The following is a 25312-nucleotide window of genomic DNA, read 5'->3' as shown; positions in this document are numbered from 1 at the left end:
TTAAATGGAGCTATTTCTCCTGAGATAAAGACCACAGAAAACGCCTCTTAAACAATCTCAAACTCAAAAAAAAACTGTATATCAAATATTTGTATTCAGAATATTTTATGCATCTACTGAAAGTGTTAATAAATGTCTGTAACAGAATTTCAGTAGAAACAGCTTCAATAAAATTAAAGCATTAGCTATGAAAGAGTAACAAAGAAGAGGTGTTTTTGCGGTCTACACAGACCCTGGTCTTCTTTGGTGAAACATGAAACATAAACCCGGGCCAGATATGGGTCGCTCATGGATCTGAGGCAGAGAAACTGTTTACTTACTGATCATGGAGAGACAGCTTCAAAGCTTACACACAAAACACATTTCTAATTAGACATGCCACCAGAGAAAGGACAGATGAGCTACAATTAGCCGTGTGTCAGAGAAGCTCTAAGTTTAAACAGATTCATCCTCCCAGTTTAGATTGATACATCCACACATCTCTTTAAATTGCATTTGCTACCATCTCTGTGGCTTCTGAGTGTATATATGTGTACTTTCATGTCTATTAGCAAGAATAACGGATACACCTTTATCAAGTCTGTCAATCGTGTTCTATCTTTTTTTTTCTCTCCCACTCCCCCAGTGCCAGTCCACAGTGGCATTGTATGATCTTAGAGACTGTATTTGTGACACTTGACTACTGAAATGATTACAAATTATATCAAAATGAAAGTACAAAATGGCATTTGTGAAATGACACACAACTGAGCACATCTTAGCTTGACTGTGTCAGTGATATTGTTTTTTATATTATTGTCAAAAGGTTTTTAGTATCAGAGTACTGTGTTCATGTGTTCTGTAAATAGTAAGACCATTTCAATAATTTGAGGTTGATCCTGATATCCTATATTTTATCACTTTTTTCAGCCAATATTGAAACTAATAAACCAAATGCTGCATCAAAATGCAACACATTGTAAAAATACAGAGATAAATAGAAGTTCTGACACACTAACATTTTTTAAGACGCAAGATAAACCCCATACAAACTTGTGGTGAACCGTACGGTTGTTTTATGGGCCCTGTTCCACCTCTAATAAAAGCCCACTGCTCATTAAAGCCAAATGTAATCAAAGTCCACCCCACACTGGCACTGGAATAACACTGTTCCTTCTCTCTGCTCAGTGCGTAACCCTGAAGCCAGTGTATCAAAGCAGACCTTAATGTCATTTTGGACTTTATTTCATTCTTGAGCCCTAAGAAAAGATCGCTTTCAAACAGAAACATGCTTAGTCTAACTGTTGAAGAATTAATCGAGCCCAAAGCTTTAGGCTGGTACTAAGTGTGTCTAAAACAGCCTGTTCTCTCTCCTCTCAGGACACAGAGCTGGCCTGCAGGAATCACAGCATCAACTCCTCAACTGACTTAAATAGTAATGAATAAGAAATAAGAATAAACAATTTAAGTAAAATTATTACACAGTACAAATTTTGCCAATTGTCTCACAGTAAAGAATATGGTTATAGTCAGTTACTAATAATTTAGTAATAGGTAGCACCAATTTTAGAATTATTTCTGATACAAATAAGCTTATTTTTAGTTTTACCTGATATTATAAATCTATACTTTAAGTCAAACTGTGTGTATAAAAAAAAGAAAGAAAACCATATAATTCAGGTAATAAGATATGATGAAATAAAAATGTGATGTACAGTATGTACAAATTATTATTATGCTGCTTTTCAAATTCTGAGCAAGATCAAGAAATACAGATATGTAAATGTATTTATATGGGAAGTGTGTGTTTGTGTGTATGCCAGTAGCATGGTTTAGAGTGACTGAATATCTCTCAAAGGAATTTTCTCCACCATATGGAAGTCAGATGGTTAAAGCTATCCCACACTATCATGCTGTAAGTAGAGTGCACTCTATGCATGCAATATGCGGATTTGCCATCCATGTGCAGGTGTTTACAGAGAGGGTCTTTTCCCTCCAGTTGGAACAAACAGAATAACATGTGCTGTTCTGGATTAGTGTCCCTCTCTCCCTGCCTCCTGAGTCTGTCTCACTTGTTCTTTCATTCCCTCTTTGTTTTTTGCTTGGTCACTAGTTCAAGCAGACAGCTGTCACTGAGGGAGAAAGGTCTGTGGAGACACCATCAGCTTTGGGATTGAGTGTTTATGTCTGTCTAGAGATTTGTCCTTCAGTTATGCTCCGAACAGTACAACGGGGAAGTATTCATTCCCTAAAATGATTCCTCATTTTGTGATTCTGCATTTTGGGATATTTTGTGTCCAGGCAAATTTAACTCAGCTAGAATTCGGCAAAAATGTTTGAAGTCAAGGTTACATTCCATTAATATATCAGCAGATCAGCAATAATACCAGGCAATAATGGTGTTATAAAATGTGTTTCTTCAGCCTCAAAGCATACTAAAATGTAGGCTTGTCCAAATGTGAATTATAAATTAGTAATTTTTATTTATATATATATATATATATGTGTGTGTGTGTGTGTGTGCAGTATATAAATATTATACTAGTTTTATTTTTTTATTTTTTAAATTGATATTTATAAATATAAAATGTATACAATAGCTATTAGGTGCCAATGTGGACATATCAACCGCAGCGACATTTTATTGCTACTGAAAGACTTTTACCATAGCCTTTCATCCTTCACACAGTCCTACGGGTTAATATCACTCATCCCCAATAGGTGCACTATACTGTCTTTAAAAGAGACATGGCAAATTCCAGCTTACAGAATTGCTTTCATCATCAATAAAGAGGAACCCTATTGAGTTTCTATGGTGGACTGCCTTAATACACAGCTCTGTTGTACTATACACTTCTGCTCACTGTTCCCTTATCCCCTCTCAAAAAAAATAAAATAAAAAAATAAAAAAAATACGATTCACAGAGCACCTTCACTTAGCAAATCAAATAATTATGCTGTGTGCAGTTGTGTGAATATCCACAGCCCACTCTCATTTTCATTTACCACCAGGTTTAATGAGTTTTCTGTGCCTGTGTTTTTAGAGTGATCCCCTTTTCTCTGCCGTGGGAGAAGAAAGACATTTATTTCTGTTAATCTGAGGCAAAGCCAAGGGACTCATGCTTAACACGACTTTTCCTCCCCCTGCTCACCATCACCAGAATTATAGATGATGGGTTTACATTTATTAAACTGCTGCGCGCTTTCACTCAAAGCATCTCACACATTTCTAATCAGATGTTCTTTTCCCTTTCTTGCCATTTTGGCAAGAAGAACACTTTTCTAATTAAGCCAGAAAGCTCAGGTTTAAATGAATGCAATTTAGGCCAACACAGGCCATTCATGTATTTATTTGTTTATTCATTCATTCATTTGTTCATTCATTCATTAGAGCAATATATGTATTGACTTGTGTTTGGGTCTGATTACTTAACTTTGTGGAAACTATTATCAGATGTTTCCATGGACACTCCCTTGGGAAACATCAAACTGTCCACAAAGATCATGAAAAAAATCAATATATCAGTTTAATTTAATTTAAGTGGTGATTATTATATAAAAATAAATAGTTATTGACTTTAAGTTTGGACTCTGTTGTTAACTGTAACCTTATAATAATGTAAAAGTGATCCTTAATCTGAGGTAGATTTTTATCACTAAGAAAATTTTAATTGTAATAAAATGTATTTAAAGAAATAGCCATTTCTTCAGTAAACCACTGATTAATATTTTAAAAAGCAATATGTTTCGTTTTTTTCCCCCTGTTGTAATTAAACCATACTGAACTGTGATGTCAAAACCGAGGTATGTGCGTAACTGTCAATTTTGTGTACCGTTTCACCCCAAGTAAATACTGTATGTAATTAACCGTATATAAAATCAATAGTGCTCTATGTCCTTATTTAGGTTTTCTTGGTTTTGTCTACAGCCAGCCATCCCCGACAAGGTTTAGGGACAGAGGTTAAAAAAATATGATGAGGTCAGTGTAAAACCTCTGTGGAAAGTCCCCATCATTTTAGAAACTCTAAACATGTGTGTATGACTGAGAAAGTTAGCGAGAAAGAGTGTTAGAAAGTTGTTGTGCTTTTAGCTCAGCTGAAGAACTCTGGTTCTTGGGGGATACAGTGGTCTGGCAATGTACTTTCTTCCATTTTGTGTCACCATACCCCCTCGGTGTGGTGGACTTGGCTGTGTGTGTGTGTGTGTGTGTGTGTGTGTGTTTGTGTGTGTGACAGCTGAATGGATAATGCCTTGGAGTTAAGGAAAAGCCTAGAGTGAAACCAGACTCGCTGCCCTGCCATCAATCTGCCTGTCGTCTTCCTTCCCTCTCTTTATTCCTCCCTCTTGCTTCCTCTTTCTCTATTTCTCTCTCTCTCTCTCTCTCTCTCTCGCTCTCTCTCTCTCTCTCTCTGTTTAATGCAGGCCTAACCTTTGAGGGCTGTTTGGGTGAACTTATTTGTCACCTTCCAGGCTTCCAGTAGTAAAAGTGGGTCCAGTGCCCTGTGGTTTTATTGGGAACCTGTAATGGAGAAAAAGAGAGAAACAGAAGTATATAGAAAGAGAATACAGGAACTGGAGAAGATGGAGTGAGCAAGTACACATATCCATCACAGAGCACAGTCAGTGCAATGGAACTGCTGTTGTGAACCCTCAGCAGCATTCATCCGTTCTGATTGCAAGCTACCGTTATCCCTATTGTCGATACATGACCCTCCGACTAGCTTAAGGTGACCAGATTTCAATAAATAATTTCAGCGTTATTATCTAAGAATTTAGAATTGTGCAGAGAATATATATATATGTTTTTTTTTTTGTTTTTTTTTTATGTATTCTGACCGTGGTTGATCATCCTGTCATACAACTTCAAATAATATTTATGTGAGAATGAAAAACAGCATTTCTTGTTATTTTATATCATGCATTCAAATTATATTGGACAACGATAACATTACATTAACAATGAAAATAAAGAAATTACACAAAATTTATTTAAACCATGTAAATTAAAAATATATTTATTTTTATGGAATTGTCATTACTTATAATAATTATATACTTATATATATTAATTATTTTACATTTATAACATGTATTGATTTTATGTTATAGTTTATATATTTTATATTGTATTATATGTTATGTTATATTTATATATTTTGGAATACCTACAACATTTGATACTATTTTACCTTGTGAGGTGAAATAACAGGGACATTTTCGAGGAAACTCTAGTTGGGGGCAAACCGCCAAAAACAGGAACTGTTCCTGGAAAACAAGGATACCTGGTCACCCTAGACAGGAGTTTTTGGCATTCCAAAACAATCATTCTGACCACTCATCAGACCACAAGTGTCTAATTCTCCAGAACTAAGGATATGTTCTGCATTGGCTAAGTCTCTTTCTCAAGCTCTACATGCTAACCTCTTTGTCTGTTGCCTGCTAAAAGCCCCACTAAGTTCAACCAAACATTTTCTCTGGGATTTTTGTCCAGACAAAGACCCAATACCGATCGGGCTTTTTTATAAAAGCAATGCCGTTGCATAAAATTGGGTGATTGTCCAGCCGCTGTATAGAGGCCCTGGTGTTCATGGCTGCCGTTATGCCATTAAGCCTGTTGTGTGAAACCGAGCAAGCCTCTAGATTAGCCGGCCCTGCGTCGATGCGGCCTTTTGTGCCCACCGCCATTCGAATCCTGCAGTCGTGACCAACAAAGCGTGAAATGAGTAAATAACGCCCCTCGAAGAAAGCCCAACATTTTACACCATTGTCCACGGTCCCCTAAGCCGCTTAAAGACTTCAAATGCTTCGCCACTTCTCTGTTCTTCCCCTCTTTTGAACAGTAAAATGATAATGACAGTCATTGAAATGTGTTTGTTTTTGTATGTTTTTTGTGCTCTCATATCTAAATGCCAAATGATATGTTCCCAGAGCATGACCGCTGCGTGTATGCGAGAATGTGTGTGATTTACTGGAGTGATTTGGCACGTTTAGAAGTGAAATTAGTGTGGAAGTGTAACAGAGAAGTGGAAATGTGGGAAATCGCCGATCTCTACGGGCCAACGCTGAGCTATGAGCTATTGGGTTTGAACTAGCGAGGGGCCAAATAATCTGAGGGAGGAACTCCATGCCATCTGTAGCTCTTTCTCTAGCTCTCTATCTGTCGTTCTTTCTCTTTGTCAAACATTAGCAGAGAGACCAAAAAGATTGCTGGGTTAGCTGTGTTTGCTAGAGTAATGTAGCTCCAGCTGAAAGGAGACCTATCATGAAAATGTTACACAGATGCTCAGATGGGTTTCTATGGCGGTCCATATGGTGGAATATCACAATTAATTTCCAACAGACGCATTTTAAGAGGTTGGGAAATTGGTTCTTATGTAGTCTATCTCATAAATAGCTACTAATAAATGAAGGCTCCTTTACATGACTCATGTCAAGCCCACCTCTTAAGGTCATGACCTGCATATGAAAAACACTGCACATATCATTGTAATAGCTGATTTTGGTTGTTTTGTTATTTGTAACAAATTTCATAAAATAGCCAATGTTGGGTTTTTTTTTCATTTATTTATTATACAATTAACAAAAGCAAAAAACTCCTCTAACTAGCTTCCTCTATTCTTTTTCTATTATATCATTTTTTTTGTTTTGTTTTTTTACTTGCTATTTGAGGCTTGAGACTTGTTATACATATCATTGCTTTTTTGTTCTTTTTGATTGCTTCCATTGTTCTTATTTGTAAATCACTTTGGGAAAAAAGTGTCTGCTAAATGACTAAATGTAAATGTGATGTGTATAATATAACATTAGATTACTGATTTCTGCATATGCCTTTGACATTGTGACCAGGATCATCTGTCATTCTCATTGTCATAGAGGTCAACCTTTTTGACCACAGGGCTAGGCACGATGTTCCTGGTTGACCTCCATGATGATAATGATCCACCAGGGTCATCTATGGTATAGGGAGTCATTTTGTTTTGGCTACATAAACTGAAGAGAAGGCCCTGGATATCACTGTGTTTTAAAAGGATCAGACATCTCTTTTCTGACTTGATTCCCACGCTAGTACCACCTATTTAACGAACAATCTGGTAATAATTGGCTATGCTTTTAAAGGCCAGATGCTAAAAGGGTTAAAGTTGAAATTGTCTGAACTTTGTGGATCCATTACAATTCTCAACCTGCAGAGGTAACCCTGTGGCTGCATTGGGCATCAATTTTATTTTATTTTATTTTATTTTATTTTACATGACTGTGCTCCTTTCAAACACACACTCACACACACACACACTTGTAAGCACATGGTGCAATTTGTGCTCATTAGCACTAATTACAGTGTCAAGAAGTAATGAGAGGCTGAATACTTTTACAATCAGTGTAGTTTAAAAAAAAATCTATCTCTCCGTACACTATAAACACAATTAGCATTAAACTAACTTGGCCCCCTGACTTTTACCCCAAGTTTTTGTCCCCTAACTTTACCTTTAGTTTCCTTTCCATAGGGCATTTGGAAGGGGGTGGAGATGGGAATCCAGCTTTTGAGCAGAAATTTAATGGTTTTTCTGCCCTACTCTCCCGCAATCGATTTTGCCACGCCAGGCAGCAAATGATGTTGGCAAACCACAGATAGCCTGCAGATGACAGGAGATTTGATGCTAATAATTTGTTGGCGGAGGGAGTCATGCGGGCCGCTCACTGATGGAGATTGAGATGCGTTTGTCAGCAGACAGTCAGAGGTGAGTGAGAGAAGGGTGGGCCGTGACTTTTCCAAGACGCGCAAAATGATTAGCGAATGTAATGTGGCAGATAATAGACAAGAGATGGAATATTTTATTTGACCAGAGCTTCTGACGAGAGCAATTTGCATGTCAAGAGGTGACAGACACAGCGCAGATGAATGACAGCTCTATCGGCTGCGGCTGCGCTAAGACATTATCCTCAGATATTGTCTGTTACGAGACACTCACTCCCCTATGTAGCACCACTTTACACACTTTTCCATCACGGTTGTCACTTAGGAAGTGTGTATGTGTATATACAGATGTGTATGCCCACAATATCGGATGAGTGTAGGTAGATGTCTATAACATTAAAAATAAAAGATCATTTAGAGTGTTACTTGTACAATATATAGGCTTTTAAAGTTAGATTGGAGTCAAATATTTGTATTTATGTGAGCCAACAATGACATGGCCAAGAGATGTTGCCGTGTCCTGTGAAGGTTTAGGTTAGAGTTTTAGGGTTAGGTTTAGAATCCAGGAAGAGTATGTGAGGCCTGGATTAGTGAAAACTGCAACCTCATGCCAGAAAAGCCCTAGCTATGGTCAGCGGGCCATGCAGTGGATTTAGTGTTGGAATAACACTAATCCAGGTAGGTTCCAGCGGGATAATCAGGACATGAGAACATTGCCCTTAAGAATGTTGCATTTGGCCAAGAAGAATTTGAGAAAGGAACAGAAAAGGAGAGTAACACATACACCCTCCTATGACCTTTCCTTTATGGCAGCCAATCTGGTTTGTAAACATTAATTTATTCATGAGCCTGCATCTGGCTGTTTAAACAAGAAGTACAACCCAGCAGCAATAAAAAGGAAAGGTTGACTGAGTCAGACAAAACACACACTGACGAGAGCGAGATCGAGATTGAAGAGTCTGTATCTAATAAACATGCTTGTGCAAGCCCGTCAGGTAGTGACTAAAGGTTATAAATTCCCTCCATCAACCTTTATAAGCATTCCATATCACAAACCGTTAAACTCCGGTGATAGCCAATAGGATGTAATTGAAAAGCAATTCATGAAATGTTGACTGACTGTGAGGGCAACAAGAAATTTTGTGCAATGTCAGTTTAAAGGTTGACTCTGTTAGAATGAGGCTGAGAGAAGAACTGTAAAACAGCCGTCGAACTATGTCACCACCAACCAGCAGCTTAAATCATTTCACCACTCCACACCACAAAAGATACAGTCCCACACGTATTGAATATTGATTGTTGGCTAGAAAAACAAGCCACAGCATGATTGTTTAGGGCTGCTCCTGTTATCTGTTTGTTAGCCTGTTCAGTATTGACAGTGTAAGCCGAAAGCATTAATTGCGGAGGTGTCACTTTAAGACCCAGGGAGACAGAATGATGTAATGCTAATATATTTACCCTCACTGGAGACTGTCATCGGTCTCTGGGCTGTGCGCCCATTTCAAATGAATCTTCAGGTCGCATTAGGCTGTAGATCAAGCCAAACTACAAATAGGGATGCCTCGTAGCCCAAGTTTTACCCTAAGCGCTGTAGCACCTCCCAGCGTTGCCCGAGATGGAATTATAAATATTTCCCAAGCCCTTGTTTTGTGCTCGGTGGACAAAGCTGGCTGTGTTTTTTCAGCGCTTGTCCAGTGTGTGTGATGTGTTGGGTTCAGCTGGAGGTTGTGTTCACTTCCCTATGGGGCGATTGCTAGCTGCTGCCATCAGCACAACTCCTGCTTATTAAGCCAGTGTCAGACATGTGGGTTCATATTCTTGGCTCTGACCCCACCCTTTCCTTCTCCATCTGCTTGGACCTTCTTATCTGCAGCCTCATTTGTCTAGCAAACATGTTATTACCTGCAGCAGGAACTCGCAGTGTGTGTAGGTGTAGTGGTGGTTTCATTGCACTATGCTTACACCACATGGACTCTTTAGCATTGCCCTCGCCGTGCACCTTGATACGCCCTCCCTTCCACCTGCCTGCGAGCATGATTGGCCGGGCCCGAGGGGGGGCTTGAAAATCACCTGCTCCATTTAGTCAGGTTGCAGTGGTGATGGCAGGCCGGGCGTCCTGCTAGCAGGCCTTTGTGCTGTGCCCGATGCACTAAAACAGTGGGACTCCTGATTAGCGTGAATGGAGTTCTCCAGCATGGGCTCTGCTCTTTATGATCATGGTGATTGTTGCTACTTAGCCCTTCTGTAGGTTAGATCGGCATACTGTCGTGCTGGAAATCTTTCTGACAGCGCAACAATTATCTGTGATCTGCATGACTCACATCACAGAAGAAAAGTATTTTTTTTTAAAGCAGAAATAAAATATGACCACCACCAATCGCCCCCCACCTTTCTAAAACCCAGTCTTGCTCTTTTTTCAGTCACGTTTCAGTCTTTCTATCCATTTCTATCCTGGCCCTTTTCTTTGCTGCTCTTTCACTTGGTGTAGCCCCTGGCCTGAGCCCGGCAGGGAGCCGTGGGGCCGCTGAATGAAGTGGCTTAGCTGAGCCGGCCTCCCTCTTTCACAAGGGTCACCCCAGGGAGTCTCTTCTCATAAGGGACAGCAGCAGCTGTGTCTGCCCCCTGCCTACACCTCCCACCCCATAATCCAGCTTGTGTTGAGCTGCATGGGGCGCACGCACATCAAGATATGGAGGAATGATTCAGGAGGGAGAAAAGAAGAGCTAAAAATGTGCCCTAGTGAGGGTGTATAAGAGAGCACATCTCCTGGAGAAGGTGGCATATTGATATTAAGTTCTATGGGGCAGGGCAAGTATAAGTGACTGTAGAATCTAGATACTCTTTTTCTGCTTATGTCTCCATGTAGGCCTGAAATGATGATTAGTACTTAAAAAGTCTTGCATCTTGCATTACAGTGACAACGAATAAATTCTCTGCTCACTGGCGTTTGTTTCATGACCAATGCATATCCAAAATAAGTAGGGCTTTCAATTGAATGTGTTCATTTAATCTGGTTATCATATTCAATGATTTGCTAGTCTGCTTTAATGTAATAATGTAATATCTTGGGAAAATCTTCAGAATTCCATATACAATCGTGATCACTTCGATCCATTCATTAGCATATCAAGAAATTAAATATTGAATTCGACGGATAGCCCTATAAGTAAGCTGCAATCACAATGTATTGTTTGCCCACTGTCACAAGAAATGAGCAGCAGCACCATGGGAAGTCTCTTGAATTTTGTGGAGGAAAATCTCTTGCAGCAAGCTCCATCTGCCATCTCAAAGAGATTTTTAGATGTTTCTTGCATCAGACGGCATAAAACAAATCCCCATTTTCGTATTCCTCCCTTGCTCCCAAACAGCATCCGTTAGAAGCGGCTGCTCGGCGACAGTCCATCTCCGCGTGCACTGTCCTCTGCTTTTTGTCTAAGTGAGGTATTTTTGCGAAATCATTACACCAGTGGGTCAGTCTGATATATGATATCATTACAAGCCCCTGTAAATACACCCTCATTTTTTTCTTTCATTCTGTGAGCAGGAGGCAAATGTAGCACATGATCAATGCTCAGTTAGAGAAAGGAAACTCTCTGAGGGAGATGCCTATTGACTCGTAAGTATTCTCTGCATATTCATTTGGTTCATCAGAAATATTCTTATGTTCTGGGCAGGCAAAGCAGCAGTGAAAATGAGGTTCCACAACTTGGCCTCCTGTGATACCAAATAGACAGGAAAATGGGAGCTCTGTGGTTAGATTTTTTATTTTATTTAGTTTTTTTTTTTGTTTGTTTTTTTTTTGTTTTTTTCTGGAGACAGGATATGGTCCTCGCTTCAAAATGCATATCTGTCGGTGGGCGGTCATTATTTGAGAGTTGTGGGGGATATTAAAAGGACAACTCAGCTGTAGTTCAGCACTGGTGCGGTCTGGTACATGCTAAAGAGCTTGGAATACTTTATTTTTGTAAACTAATATGAGTCAGAAAATAATTTTCAGCTAATACTCAATACATTGACATGTAAACCATTTCAGTCGCAATTTTTTTTTTTTTTTTTTTGCATAAATCGACAGCCCTCTGCAACAATGGTCTTGATAATTGCATGTAATTGGACTTCTCAAGAAGTTCTTCAAAGTTTTGTGAAGTAAAACTTTAAAAGACTTAGCGTGTACCCATTAGTACTACAGGTCTCGAAGATACAGCTGGAAAAGAAATGAATTTAGCTCTTTAAATTTGAACTAACTCTCCATCCGTTTTAATGCCCTCACTCACTAATGAGGAAATGAGTAATAATTGGCTCAGGTAGTTTTTGCAAACACCTTCTGTCGAGAATTAGCACGTCAGAGTTGGAAACAGGTAGGAGTGAATCAACAGCCACTTTAAATGGGCGTTCACTTCTCTCACACTTCTCTCTCCTCCTTTAGCAAGTCTGTTCACACCTGCACAAGGGCACAGGCCTAAATTACCTCCTGTCTTAGTTATAATTAACTACGATGTCTTGTTTGATGTTTGAATAGAGTTGTCTGAAATTGGTGCTAATTTGCATCTAATTACGCAGAGACACTGAGACATGTTTGCCATCTCCATCACTTTACGAGACACAATCGTGCATTTCTAATGAGTCCTGATGCTGTGTCACATTTCTAAATGTGGTTATGGCAATTGAGTGAATGGGTCAGGGCTTGTGCTGTATTAATTTTTCTCTGCAAACAAAGGCCTGCTGTATAAATCTAATAGAACATTCACACTGTTGGTTTCCCTGCATCATTGGGCAGCACTTGTAAAATACAATTCAGTTAAATCCAATACTTACTGTTGTGCTGAGTAAAGTACCATGACCAGTTCAAGGACTTAAAATGAAAAAAAAAGATCGTTTTTTATTAATATTAAGGCATATTAAGAATCCGAAGTCCATTAAATCTTCGACAATGTCCTCTGAGTGGTTAGAAAATCAATAGGCCATTATGCCTTGTTACATGTCATCTGATTCATCTACAGGTTTGGCAGTAACAATATCTGTATTCACCGGTGAAACATTGCACTAATAGACCGTCACACTACATTACAAAAGGCTCGAATTTAATCTGCACAGGTGTGGGTGTATGTAAGTATTACAACCCTTTATGTGCCCAACAATCTAAGCTAAATTGTTTTTTCACCACCCAATTAATTTTTGATTGATACGAAGCAGATTCTTCATTGTTTTCTGAAAGCAGGGATTGTGTTTTTGCCCAGGCCTCTGTGAAGACCACGCACTGATCTCACACCAGCCATGGCGCAAGCAGCTGCTTCATAGCTGTTGTGTTGCTGAGCCATCTGTGACTATTTTACCAGCGGTATATTAATCTACGATACTGAACTAGCCTGCCCTTGAAGGGAATTTAGGCTATATTTCAACTGCCCTTTAGATAAATCCCAAAACTGTGTATGTCTGTGTCATATATTGAACCTTTCCCAGGCACTAAAAGCCATCTTTCTATTATTAGTTTAGGAAAAATGAATTAGTATCGAAAAAACCTAACAATCTCTTTGCCAAAGCCCTCCTCAAGCCCAAAGTCACTTGACCCGTTGTGACCTCTAAAGGTCACGCCCTGTCTTACATTTGGCTTTTGGGCTTGTCAGCATAGAGTTGGGGTCGGGAAGCAAAGTGACATGGCCTCTGATTGATGCTGACCCCTTATTGAACTCGCACCCCATGCAGACCACTGTCCACAGGGGATGGCTGTGGGGCTTTGAGCACCAATACCTATCACACACAGCATACACATGCATTTCACAGATTTTATTTTTTTATTAGTGTTTGTTTTTGTCCAAATAGAACACACAGACTATGTTAACATGCAGCCAATAACCCGTTCAAAACTGGGATATTAGCAATAACCCGGTTGCGCACGGCCATGTAAACACCGGCAAAAACCCGGATATGCTCATATCCGGGTTTTTAAAAACCGGGATATTATACCTGGGGTACCCCTTTTCTAACCCGAATATTTGGTCTTGTAAACGCGTTTCGGCATATCCCCATCAAAATGTGTGTTCTGCGCATGTTCTATTCGCAAGGAATCTTGGTCTTTTGAGTCTTTGGATACAGGAAGAAGAATCGGAAATGACGCATATTGCGTATTACTGTACGTCCAGACGCTAACCGTGAGTCGCCGTTTACATCGGGATATTGGCGACTGATTACACATTCCATGTATACAGGAGTAACTCTCTCTGCCCACGCATGTACACGGGTTATCCCGAATGTTTCAGAAACCCAAATAGTGACCTTAACCCGACCATAACCCGAATTTTAACAGCTTGTAAACGTAGTCACGGTTGTTCCCTTTTCAGGGGGCACAAGGTATTTTGTTTTTGTTTTTGTGGTACAGCCTATTGATCAGGCCTGGGCTATAGGGGCCAGGGAATTTAAGCAACAGCTCTGGCAGGCCATAGATAAGAATCAATTATAATATTAGTCTTTGTGTATTAAGGAAAGAAAGACAGCAAGACCCAGAAGACACCGAGAGATGAGTTGCAACTGTAGGAGAAAGTTCAAACAGTGTGCGTGCATGTGGCTTGTTTGCGCTGGGGCTTAAGAGCGCTGGTGGGGTGCTGTATGCACCGGGGGCTGCTGGGACTGGCATGGTGTGAGCAAACAACCTTCTCTTTTCCATGGCCTGTTCTGCGGGGGCATCAGTGGGAATATTGAGAATGAGGCTGAGAGAGAGTGTAAAAGAAAGCGAATGTAATAGAGGAAGGTCCCGGTGTACATGCGTGACCTGCATTAGCATACCCACCTGTCGCCGTCCCTCCACGAATCGGCATCAGTTGTCAGTCATTCCCCACTTCTCCTCATCGGCCATGTCAATCTTCCCCCTCCGCCATTGCAAAGCTCTGTCACTGCGGAGTGGACTGTTTACCTCATTACACAACCTTCTCGGAGATGGTAAACAGTTGGCATGAGCAGGCATTCTGGCAAATAAGCAAGCAAATAGGAATAAAAACTGAATGTTAAGTGCAGTACCTGGGGACACAAGAGAGGAGAAAACACCCCGGGCTGATTAGTGGACGGTAGGATCAGTTTCTCCGTGGTGACAGGCCCTCACACTTCACTAACTGATGGATATACTCGTCCGCTCTCTGCAACTATGCTTGATTTGCAAATTAATGATCCGGCGGCCTGTTCCGCAATCCCGCTGTACTTAAACTCTGCACCGTGCTAAAGTCAAGCTTAGCAGGTTGTGCATGTGTTCAACAGTGGCAACGTTTTTATGTTAAGCAAAAAATGCACATGCACTCCCGTGCGCTGAGCGAGCTTATCCATAGAGCTTTGTACATGACGAACAATAGAACTTTAAATAGTTTTTCTTTTTTATTCTTCTTTCCCTCTCGACCGGCAAACAATCTGCATTGTAATGCAAAAGCAAGTGGAGCAGAGAGGCAGAAGAAAAAAAACACATAATTTAAAAAAGCACAACATATATCAACGTCTACTGTCAAGCCCTATACAGTTGTGCATGCAGAGCGATGAGGGCGTTTAGAATTAGATTACAGCGATCATTAAAGAGAGCAATTGTTGAGTCACGCTTTCTGTGATGTGCTGCGGCCGCTCCGAGCTCTCCACGTGCATGCCTTTAATGAGTCCTTTGTTTAAAGTAGGCATTGATTGTCCTCTTCATAACCCTTTCCTCGCAGAAAAGCCCTTTTGAGAAGAATATTAACAATATAACCAAATGCAAATTAGTTTACAGTGAGCTGTCGTATATTAATGGCTGTTTGGCTATACGTCTTTCAGTTTCTGCTGGGTGTATATGCATGCATCTCCTAGGTGTCTGGTTACAGATCCCCTCAGACTTGAAGATGAAGTGGAATCTGCTGTAGGATCATCTATCATGTGTATCTGGGTAAACAGACAAGCTAACAGAAACAATCACATTTATTAAGAACATACTATAGACTTACGACAAACTTTACTTCTAAAAGTAAAATTGCAATTGTATTTAGGAATGTTTTATTTTTATTTTTTTTGCAAGCACACATGTGTGTGTGTGTGTGTATTTTTTATTTTTTGTAAGTAGAGGGTCAATACTTATTTAGCAAGGATGCATTTAATTGAACAGAAGTCATAGTAAATGCATTTATAATGTTCTAAAGATTTCTATTACCAATAAATGCTGTTCTTTTGAACTTTCTATTTCTCAAAAAAAACCTGAAAAGGATTATCTGGTTTCCACGAGAATATTAATCAGAACAACTGTTTCATGAGCGAATGATTTCTGAAGGATTATGTGACACTGAAGACTGGAGTAATAGCTGTGAATCACATTCAATTTCAACATAAAACATATTAAAATAGAAAACACTGATTGTAATTTTTAAATTACGTATATTACACAATATTACTGTTTTTAATGATTAACAATCATACCAACGCCAAACTCTGTATTGTAAAGAAACACACTCTGTCTGTATGCAAGAATGTGTGAAACAAGTACATGTGATGCCTTCATTCTGCACATTTATACACATAGAACACGGATAATCCATTTGACCAGATAAATGCCTGAGAGAATATATTTAGTAATGAACTTTATCACTCTTTTAAATTGCCACTTATATTTTAGCAAATAATTAGAAAACTGAAGATTGTCACATCAATATTTCACATCCCCTCGTGTGAAGTAGAGCCAAAAAACCCTGAGACCTAGACGTCCAGAACAATACTTTATTATTTAGTAACGGCCAGTGCAAAATACTTGTCAGAAATCTAAAAAATAGTTCTTCTGCATAGAAATGTAGTGGGACTCGGTCTCTCTCTCTCTCTCTCTCAGTGGAGTAGAAAGGCTAATGGCCTCTCCTGAAACTTGCCCGTAGGGGGTGATCATAAAGTCATGCATTTATGCACAAATATGTTCTGTTCACACTGGACCCGCTTCCAGCCATGCTCCTAAATCAAACAAAATAGCCTTCAAACTTTCACTTTCACTTTTTTGCTTTTCATTATGGGCCACTGGACTGTGGAAATGCTTCAGTTTTCTCTTTTTGTTTTGCATGATTTCTTCAATTTTGGCACCAATTTTTTTTTTTTTATTAAATAGTAATTGGTGATAATCGTTGTAGTTATAATTACAATTAATTACTGGGCTTTTAACACAGGGTGCATGTATATGTGTGTGTGTGTGTGTGTGTGTGTGTGTATGTATGTGTGTGTGTGTGTGTGTGTGTGTTTTAGGAGAAGAAGAGAGTTTCTAAAGGAATAGCAGGACTGAAACTTTAGAAGGAAAAAACTGTGTCAAGGTGGGCTTTCTTGTTCCCCCTCAACAGCAGCAGTAACAGCTGCAGACCCGGGGAGTCTGTGTTTGTGTTGAAAGTGTGTGCGTGCGCGCGTGCGTGCGTGTGTGTGTGCATTCAGGGGGGTGAATGTGGAAAGAACAAATCTTTTGGCTTCCAAATGGTTAATGCAGCTCAGAAACCCCTCCTATTCCCTCCCACCTCTACCGCTGTCTCCTCCCCCTCGAGGATCAGATTGACAGAGGCTCGGCCAATAGCGTGTGCCGGGACTAGCCATGCGTGACGGGAGCTCCATCGAGGACTGCAAACTTCCCAGTGCATCAGCAGCCTCTGCGATCAGCACAGCCTCCGCTTGAGTGAGGGAGAGAGAGAGAGAGAGAGAGAGAGAAAGCAGCAACAACGTAGAGTGTTAGAAAGAGAGAGATAATCAGGGCACATGATGCTTCTTTAACCTCTCTGTGACCAGTCGTGTCCAAGCTGTCATCCTGCGGTTTTCAGCTTTCTTTTTCAGTGTTTTTTCCACCTTGAGTTTTCGCTCTTCAGTGGGAACATCGGAACGCTGATCTTGTGCGTGCCGCGCGCAGGTCTGGCTGCCGTGCAGTTGTGTGTGAGAGAGCGGCTGCGTGCGTGCCTGTGTGTGCACAGAATGGGAAGAGGACATTAAGAATTCTGAGCTGAGTCTTGATGACCCTCTACAGCCCTGGAGTGGGGGGTTCATTTTAACCCTTCAGGTCATCGCTGGAGGAGCCCTGACCAAGGTAACATCTGAACAACACCCCCTTCTCCCCCCGTTAATGCACGCTCATAGATTCAACTGCTCCGCTGTCCGATTATTGTTGCGTGCACTGCTTCCCTCACTCTCTTGTCCGATTTCTCTTTTCATTCATTTAGTCTTTATTTTCATGGTCTAGGTATGTGTGCATGTTTGGCAGATAATTTAGTAGCTAATAAATCTATTACAGTTCTATGATTTGAATTGTTTGATTAGATTAAAGTGAAATACTAAGAAACAAAAACCAATTTAATTTGTTATCACAGCTTTTTTTTTTTATTTATTTTTTATTTATTAAACCAACACTATTTGCTTTCAAGTGTAATAGTTATGCAATTAATAGGACGCTACTAGGCAGTGCGGCGTTTCTGAAAATCACTACGTCCTCTGTAAACCTCCCCTGATCGTGATGCTACAGAACACACTCACAATTACCCGATTCGTTTACATGATTTTTTTTTTTCCTCTAGTTTATTTTTGATTAGCTTAGGACAGACAGAGAGCGGTGACTTGTGTGACTGCTGCGTGCCGCCGCTCCACAATAGACACTTACAGTGCAGCTAATTGGAAACAGCTTCAGCGTGGAATTTCTCACACGCTCTGCTACGTTTTCAATGGAAGCGCTCGCGCCGTCCGCTCCTCTGGCCCACTTGATGGATGGTTGAAAGATCCCGATATCCGCACACATCCGAAAAGTGTAATTACGGGTTTCGGTCAGAAAAGCTTTTGATCGATGTGCGGATATGTGCGGCATGGTAATTTAGTTAAGACTCTTGAATAAGTGTCACCGCTTATTTTGTCCCTTTGTTTGTTTTTCCAGTTTAAGTGGAAGTGAGTTGCAAATGTGTGTGTGTGAGAGAGTGTGTTTCCTGGAGAATTTGTCTTGGCTGGAATTCTCCTGCACTTTTCAGAATGTCAGATGATTTTCAGTTGTGGGGCTCTGCATGTAAAAAAGGAATGAAGAAGAAAAAGTGGTCCGCTGTGTGTAGCAAAAGCAACGCTAAAAGAGCCTGTGACCCCTGCTCCATGAGGAATAAGCTGTCAGATCGGTTATTGAGTCTGGGCCATGTGCGGAGGTGTTTAATGTCCCTTTTGCAGCAGGCGTTAGTGTATGGTTCCACTTTAAACCCTGTATCATGCTCACATTTGATTTACGATCGCGCTCGTCTCTTCCAAACACAAAACCGATTTCAGAGTGAAAGGAAATGAATGGTTTGATTATTCTTTTTTTTTTTCAAGGGAGAAAAATAACAAAAGAAAAGGAAAAAGCCATCTTCCCTTTCTGTACCCCCACCTTCACTTCATACTCCCATGTCTCCCTATTTCTCTCTCTGTCTCTTACAAATGGGGCGAGATCTCCTAGCAACCAGAGCTCTTTTTGCTTTGTGTGATATATGTTCAGAGTGTGCAGTAATCTCGCTGATGGAGTGCATTACTGGAGATGGTGCTATTACTCAAAGAATAAAAGTTTCAATTACCTTTGATACCAGCCAGTAATATAGGCTGATTTACTGTGCTGTAAAACGAGCCAGGTCACATTTTCCTATCGATATATTTTTTGTTTTATTGTTTTTTATTACGTGGCGATGATGGCGAAGGGTGTTTTGGATGCCCTAGGTGGGAAGCGGATGGGGTCATTGGGAGCCGGTTTGATCGAGCTTGTCTCTCGGTTGCTCATTTAAACATTACGAAGCCTCATATCTAATTCATGCAGGGAAAAATTGGTTTGGGTTGGGGCTGCGCATGTGGCGCTTTAAATAGAAAAGCGGAAAAGTGAGAGAAAATGTTGCGGTTCGCGGCCAAGGCGTCTCCGCCCTTCGTCTGCCACCAGCCTTTTTTTACGATTTCTTCCGAATTATGTTTCTCTCATTAATCAAGGGGGGAAATATGAATGGAACGGAAATGAATTGCAACATGTGGGATGTGCAAGAAAGAGAGGGAGTGATTGACATTTTTCGCACCAGCTCCTCTTTTGTTAGTAAAGCTCTGTTTCCTTCCTTTTTTTCTTCTGCCGCTTAATATCTCTTAGAGCTGTCAGTTTGATTTTCCTATCATTTGCTTTGTGCTTATTATGCAACTGTGAGAAAAAAAAATAAACTCCGATTTAGAAAGTAGAAAATATTAAAATAAGAGTAAGTGAGAGCAAGATGGAATGAAAGATTCAGAGATACTGGAGAAAGATTTACAGAATCGTTTATGAAGATAGTGACCGAGACGTATAGATTGAGATAAATGAAGAGCAAGAAGAATAAAAAAGAGAGGCTGATGAGGGATGAGGTGTGTGTGGAAAAAGCCAGTCTTATCTAGATCGGCGTCCATATGGGAAAGTCTGAAAGAAGAAACATCTAGAAACAGTCAGGCCCTTCTGGACAGCAGAAGAGCTGAGGCTCAAACCACTGTAAAGCCAGCTCAAATCCCAGACACTATTGATCTGTTTTATTTTCTCATCACAACTCTTGTTTTCTCACAGCCAACCGCTCTGACAACACAGACCAAATCTACACACACACACACACACTAACAAACAAGCTGAATTTGGGTTATGGAAGTTTCAGAATTATTGATGTGGCAATCTTCACCTTCATATTTATTATTTACTTAAATCCAGAAGTGAGTGTGCACACTGATAAATTCATAGCGACTACACGGGACATTGTCCTCAAAAGTTCCTTTGCTCTAATGAGGTCTCTAAGCTGTAGAGGTTCTGTTTAGAATTTCAGTCAGTTTTATATGATCATCTTAATGTAAAAATACTTCCAGATTTATTAATAATAGACCTGCTCTGTACAATTTCTTTTGTTTTATTTTATTTAAGTTTAACAGCCAGTATGTATGTTTTTATCAGTATGCTTATATATTTTCTTTATATATATATATATATATATATATATATATATAATTTGAGAATTTTATTTTATATATGTCTGTGTGCTTTCATTTGTTTGTTATGTATCTGTTATATAATACATTATGCAACATTCATGAGGGTAAAAATATGGCTTTGAAGAGTATATTTTCCTTATGGTTCAAAGACTTTCTAAATTTAGAATCAAACGTATTATGTAAATGTTTACACATTTATTCCTTCACACATTTATTCACAAGTATTCAGTAAAATAGCATCAGTAATATCAGAGGAGATCTTATGCAGCTTTTTTTCTTTAGATTTTATTGTTGTCCTAATTAGATCACGATGACTGTATTTGATGTTCTGTGCATGTTATTTGTTGAGCAAGAATTAACGGAGTCTGGTATAGATACTGAATACACACAAACACACACACTCACAGAGCCGTACACAGACCAGTACAGGGTGTGTAAATTCACACACATTTAACATCAGGTAAAAAAATAAATGGATTCTATATATTCAGTTTGAAATTAAAATTTAAAAAATTATTATAAAATACAAGTTATAGAAATAAATAGGTTATATCAAAAGAGAAATTTGCAGGTGCAATGCAGATCGCAAAACTTAATAAATACTGTCACAATCAATGAGTTAATGGCACTTAACATTATTCATTTTATATCATTAATTTTATATATTATTAAGTAGCAGTGTACAACTCTATAAATGCTTTCTGTTTATGTATTGTTTATAAAGAGACAGAAGCACTGAAAAACTGAGGAATTTTCTGTTTTAGTTTCTCCTACACTTTGCGATGGACTGCTGGCGTGTGTGTGTGTGTGTGTGTGTGTGTGTGTGTGTGTGAAAGAAAGAGAGAGAGAGAGAGAGAGAGAGATAGAGAGACTCTGGTGTGCCGGGTGCGGGACTATGACAGAGTGATCAGCTTAGTGAGGAAGAAGGGCTTTAAGGCTGCCGGTAATGGCTTCTGAGGGAGAACGAGAAAGACGATTCGTCAGCACTAAATGAGAGGTCAGAGAGGTCAGGGTCCGGAGACATAACCATTTGCAACAAATGCTTGTATGCATTCACACACACAGACAAATACTGCTGTAGGTGGGACTTGCTATATTAATCCAATTGTCAGTAACAAACAAGTTCGACTGCTGCAGTGCCAAAACAAGGATTTACGCTCGCAGTTTAAAACTTTTTAACCTTCACATACTGAAAGACAGCAAAAACGACTGTGTGTTTCATGTTTTCTATTAATTTCGTCCCTGTTGGGGAATGAAAGTTGGTTTGTTGATCTCTGTGGGGGTTATCTGTTGTAGTTTATCTATGTCGGTTTATATTTACTGTCAGCGTACAGAACTACATGTGTGAGTCTTCCGTGCACAGTATCAGCCAGCAGGGCTGCCTTCACCAAAACTGTGGTTTTAATTTATTTTTACCAGTTCGGTTTATGTAGATTGACCTTTTCCTCAAATTGTATATATTCCTAATATATTTGCTATTTCCTGACGGACCTGTAATATATGTGCACATACGGTCTCTGTCAGTGTCCCACTGTGGCGGTGGGCGCTCTAATGTGGAGTACCACAAATTGGTTTATTACCGGGGAGATGGCGGGAGGAAAATCTCTTTGTCAGCAATTCGACACCTCAGTTGGTTTCAGCTGGTGATGTGGACTAACCAGATTATACTACGTCCACATTAGCCTTAATGTCCTTTTTCTGTCTCTTGTCTCTTCTTCTTGACTCTTTCAACACATGCCGCTATATATATCTATCATCCGGAGGAGTGAGAAAAAAAAGAAAGAAAAAAAACAAAGAAAAGAAAAGAAAAGAAAGACACTATTGAATGGCTCATCCACCGGGTAGTGCAGTCATGTATAATGAAGCAGAGCCGCCGCGGAGCGAGACTAGCGAGTGTGTTCAGAGGTTTTTGAATGTGCCTGCTGAAGTCAGTAAAATAGATTCCAAATGAGATTACACTGACACGGAAGAGGAGAGACGGCATTTCATAAGCATCTGAGCTCCAGTTAAACGACTGCGGCCACACATCATTGTTCTCGCCGTTCCACACTCTCATTAAGGTGATTAAATGAGCATTGCTGTCAATGGAATGCAAGGAGAACAGGCTGGGCTGATAGATGTGACCTAGAACATCATATCAACGCTATCTGGGCCACTTCTGAAGGGGATTAGGGGTCAGGGAATGTCCTTTGCTCCCTGTGTTCCAGCAAATTAGCCTTTCGAATACGCAAGGGGGGTTTGAGTAAGTAGCCAATCGTAGATGGGTGGGAAATGTTAACTCTGTCCTCTACAGTCTCTTTCCACTTCAGCGTCCCTGTGATTTGTCATCACAGTGCTCACTTCCAGATCCAGACAGCTGAAAATGGAAAACCACGGTTATGAAAAAACTCGTCAAAATCGTGTGTTGTGTCATAAACGCTGTTAGAACGGGGCATGTTTGAATTTTTAACACAGAATTTGATTCCATGGAATGGTTTGGATGGGACTGGGAGCATCTGGTTATGGATGTTACAGAGGGTCATATGTGAGCTGAACAAAAGCCAGTAAAATTAATTAAATTGGGGTCAGTATGTATTTTATATAATTTTTTCTTTTTCAAGAAATTAGCACTTTAATTCAGCAAGGACACATTAAATTGGTCGGGAAAATATTAAGCAGCACTACTGTTGAAAATTGATAACACCAAAATGTTCTCGAGCTGGGTCCAGCATATTAGACTGGAGTAATAGTGATTTTGCATCACAGGAATAAATGATATTTTAAAACATATTAAAATATAAATTGTAATAATATTTCAGAATACTGTTGTTTTACTGTCTTGTAATCAAATCAATGCAGATGTCTTCAAAAGTAGGATTAATTGTTAGACCTTAACCTTTTCAGTAAGTATCTCACTAATATATGACTTTTATAATTAAGGTAAAGAATTAAGAGCATAAAAAAGCCTTACTCTATTACTATGTCCCTTCTGTGAAATCTGTGATCATACTATTCTTATGATTTCAAATTTTTTTATGTTGAATGGAATGGCAAAAGTAAAACGAATAACTGTTATTTTGTAAAAAGACAAAAAGATAAATCCATAATGAAGGTGCACCAGGCAGCAGAACAGGAAAATTGGCTTTAGTTAAAAGTATTTGACAATGGTTAAAAAATAAGTAAAAGGTGTTGTGACAAAAATAACGTACCACAATCAGACATTGTTCTTTGTGTGGGTTTCATTTCTCAAAGGATGTCTGATTTAGCTGAAAAAAAAAAAAAAAAAAACTGGTAATTTTCTCTGTATTTTGTATTGAGATTTGAGGTGAGAAAAACACAGACATGTTTAATTCAGATCGGATTACGCAAAGTCACACAATTTCTAAATCCGTCAAACACAAATGTACCTGAGCTCCTCAGGGAATCCCACTTGCTTCCAAAAAAAGCTTTAGAGGTGTGATTATGCAATGCTAATCTGAATTTTCTTAGCAGCGTTTATTTCTGCATGTTTTGCTTATTGTCTTTCATTTTTGTTCTTCTTTTCCCATTTCTTTACAGTCTGCTTTTAATTCGAATGAAAAAAATGGTGACAAAAATAAAATGTTTGAAATGTAAACTCTGACTTGCAGAGACACAGTACCACTTCACTTCCTTGATATTTTTGGGAATATTATTTTGCCAGACAAAAGAGCTCAACTCCTTATGTTGTGGTATATTTTATGTAATGATTGCAGCTCAGTATACGCAGCCACCCTAACACTGTTTATTTAGTTGTGACCACCATATAATTATGCCGCAGCAATTTACTTGATACAATGGAGACTGATAAAGCAGATATCAGTGTGGTGGGATTCTCGTTGCCTCTGGCCATTTTAGCCCCAGTCTGTATGTGTGTGAGCACACACACATATACACACATACAGAGTCTCTTTTTCACTCTCTTTTTCATTCTTGCCATTGGAATTCAGCTGGGCACTCCTGCTGGTCCAACGCTTAAAAAGAGGGTCTTTTGATAGCTCTACTTAAATATTTCTCCCTTCATTGACAAAAGCAGCCTCCATTTTAAAGGGGAAGCCAAAGTTGGGTGGTAATATTCTCCCATGCGGTCACCTCGGCTGGTCAGCTCAGCACATTCTGAGCTGTGATCCGCTTTGTTTGCTAATGTCGTTTGTCAGAGGGTGAAAGGTTCATACTGCTGATGCCCAACAATATCACCGCTATTCCATTTATTTCCACCAGCCTATAACAGACTCTGTGTTGTATAATTAACTGATGCTGGATTCAGCTAACCCTGATCATACACATTTCTTAGTGGGGCTTTACATATCACTCATTATAAACTGCTAGATAGTGTGTTTTTCAAAGTTGGACTATTTTCAAGTTGACATGTTGACAAGCAACGTTTATGCTGAGATATAGTACAGTGCAAGACATGCTAGTGTATTATAAGGGATGACTAAAAGACAGAACTTTTCAGAAAGAAAATGGGAAAATGTCCACAATGTTACATATATATATATATATATATATATATATATATATATATATATATATAGAGAGAGAGAGAGAGAGAGAGAGAGAGAGAGAGAGAGAGAGAAATTTATATAATAATACATAGATGTGTAGATTGCATGTATACACATCATCCTTTAGAATTTATATTTTTTTTGTGGAAACGGTGATAAATGTTTTTCTTTGATATTTTTTTTTAACATTATAAATGTCTTTGCT

The 25312-nt window shown here is 39.3% G+C and overlaps 1 protein-coding gene across 8 annotated transcripts in view; it reads left to right on the top strand.

Annotated features, from left to right (window-relative positions):
• Positions 1-17080: 17080 nt before the first annotated feature.
• LOC113079453 (teneurin-3) overlaps positions 17081-25312 on the top strand; it is a 148034-nt gene continuing 139802 nt past the window's right edge. For 2 of the 8 annotated variants that reach the window (XM_026251857.1, XM_026251746.1), the window contains exon 1: positions 17081-17705. The gene's annotated coding sequence lies outside the window, so the exon portion shown is untranslated. The remainder of the gene's footprint in view (positions 17706-25312) is intronic. The other 6 variants (XM_026252034.1, XM_026251924.1, XM_026251792.1 and 3 more) reach the window with 5 other exon arrangements.

This window comes from Carassius auratus, chromosome 1 (genome assembly GCF_003368295.1).
Source record: "Carassius auratus strain Wakin chromosome 1, ASM336829v1, whole genome shotgun sequence".
Taxonomy (NCBI): Eukaryota; Metazoa; Chordata; class Actinopteri; order Cypriniformes; family Cyprinidae; genus Carassius; species Carassius auratus.
This window is presented reverse-complemented; position numbering and strand designations above follow the sequence as displayed.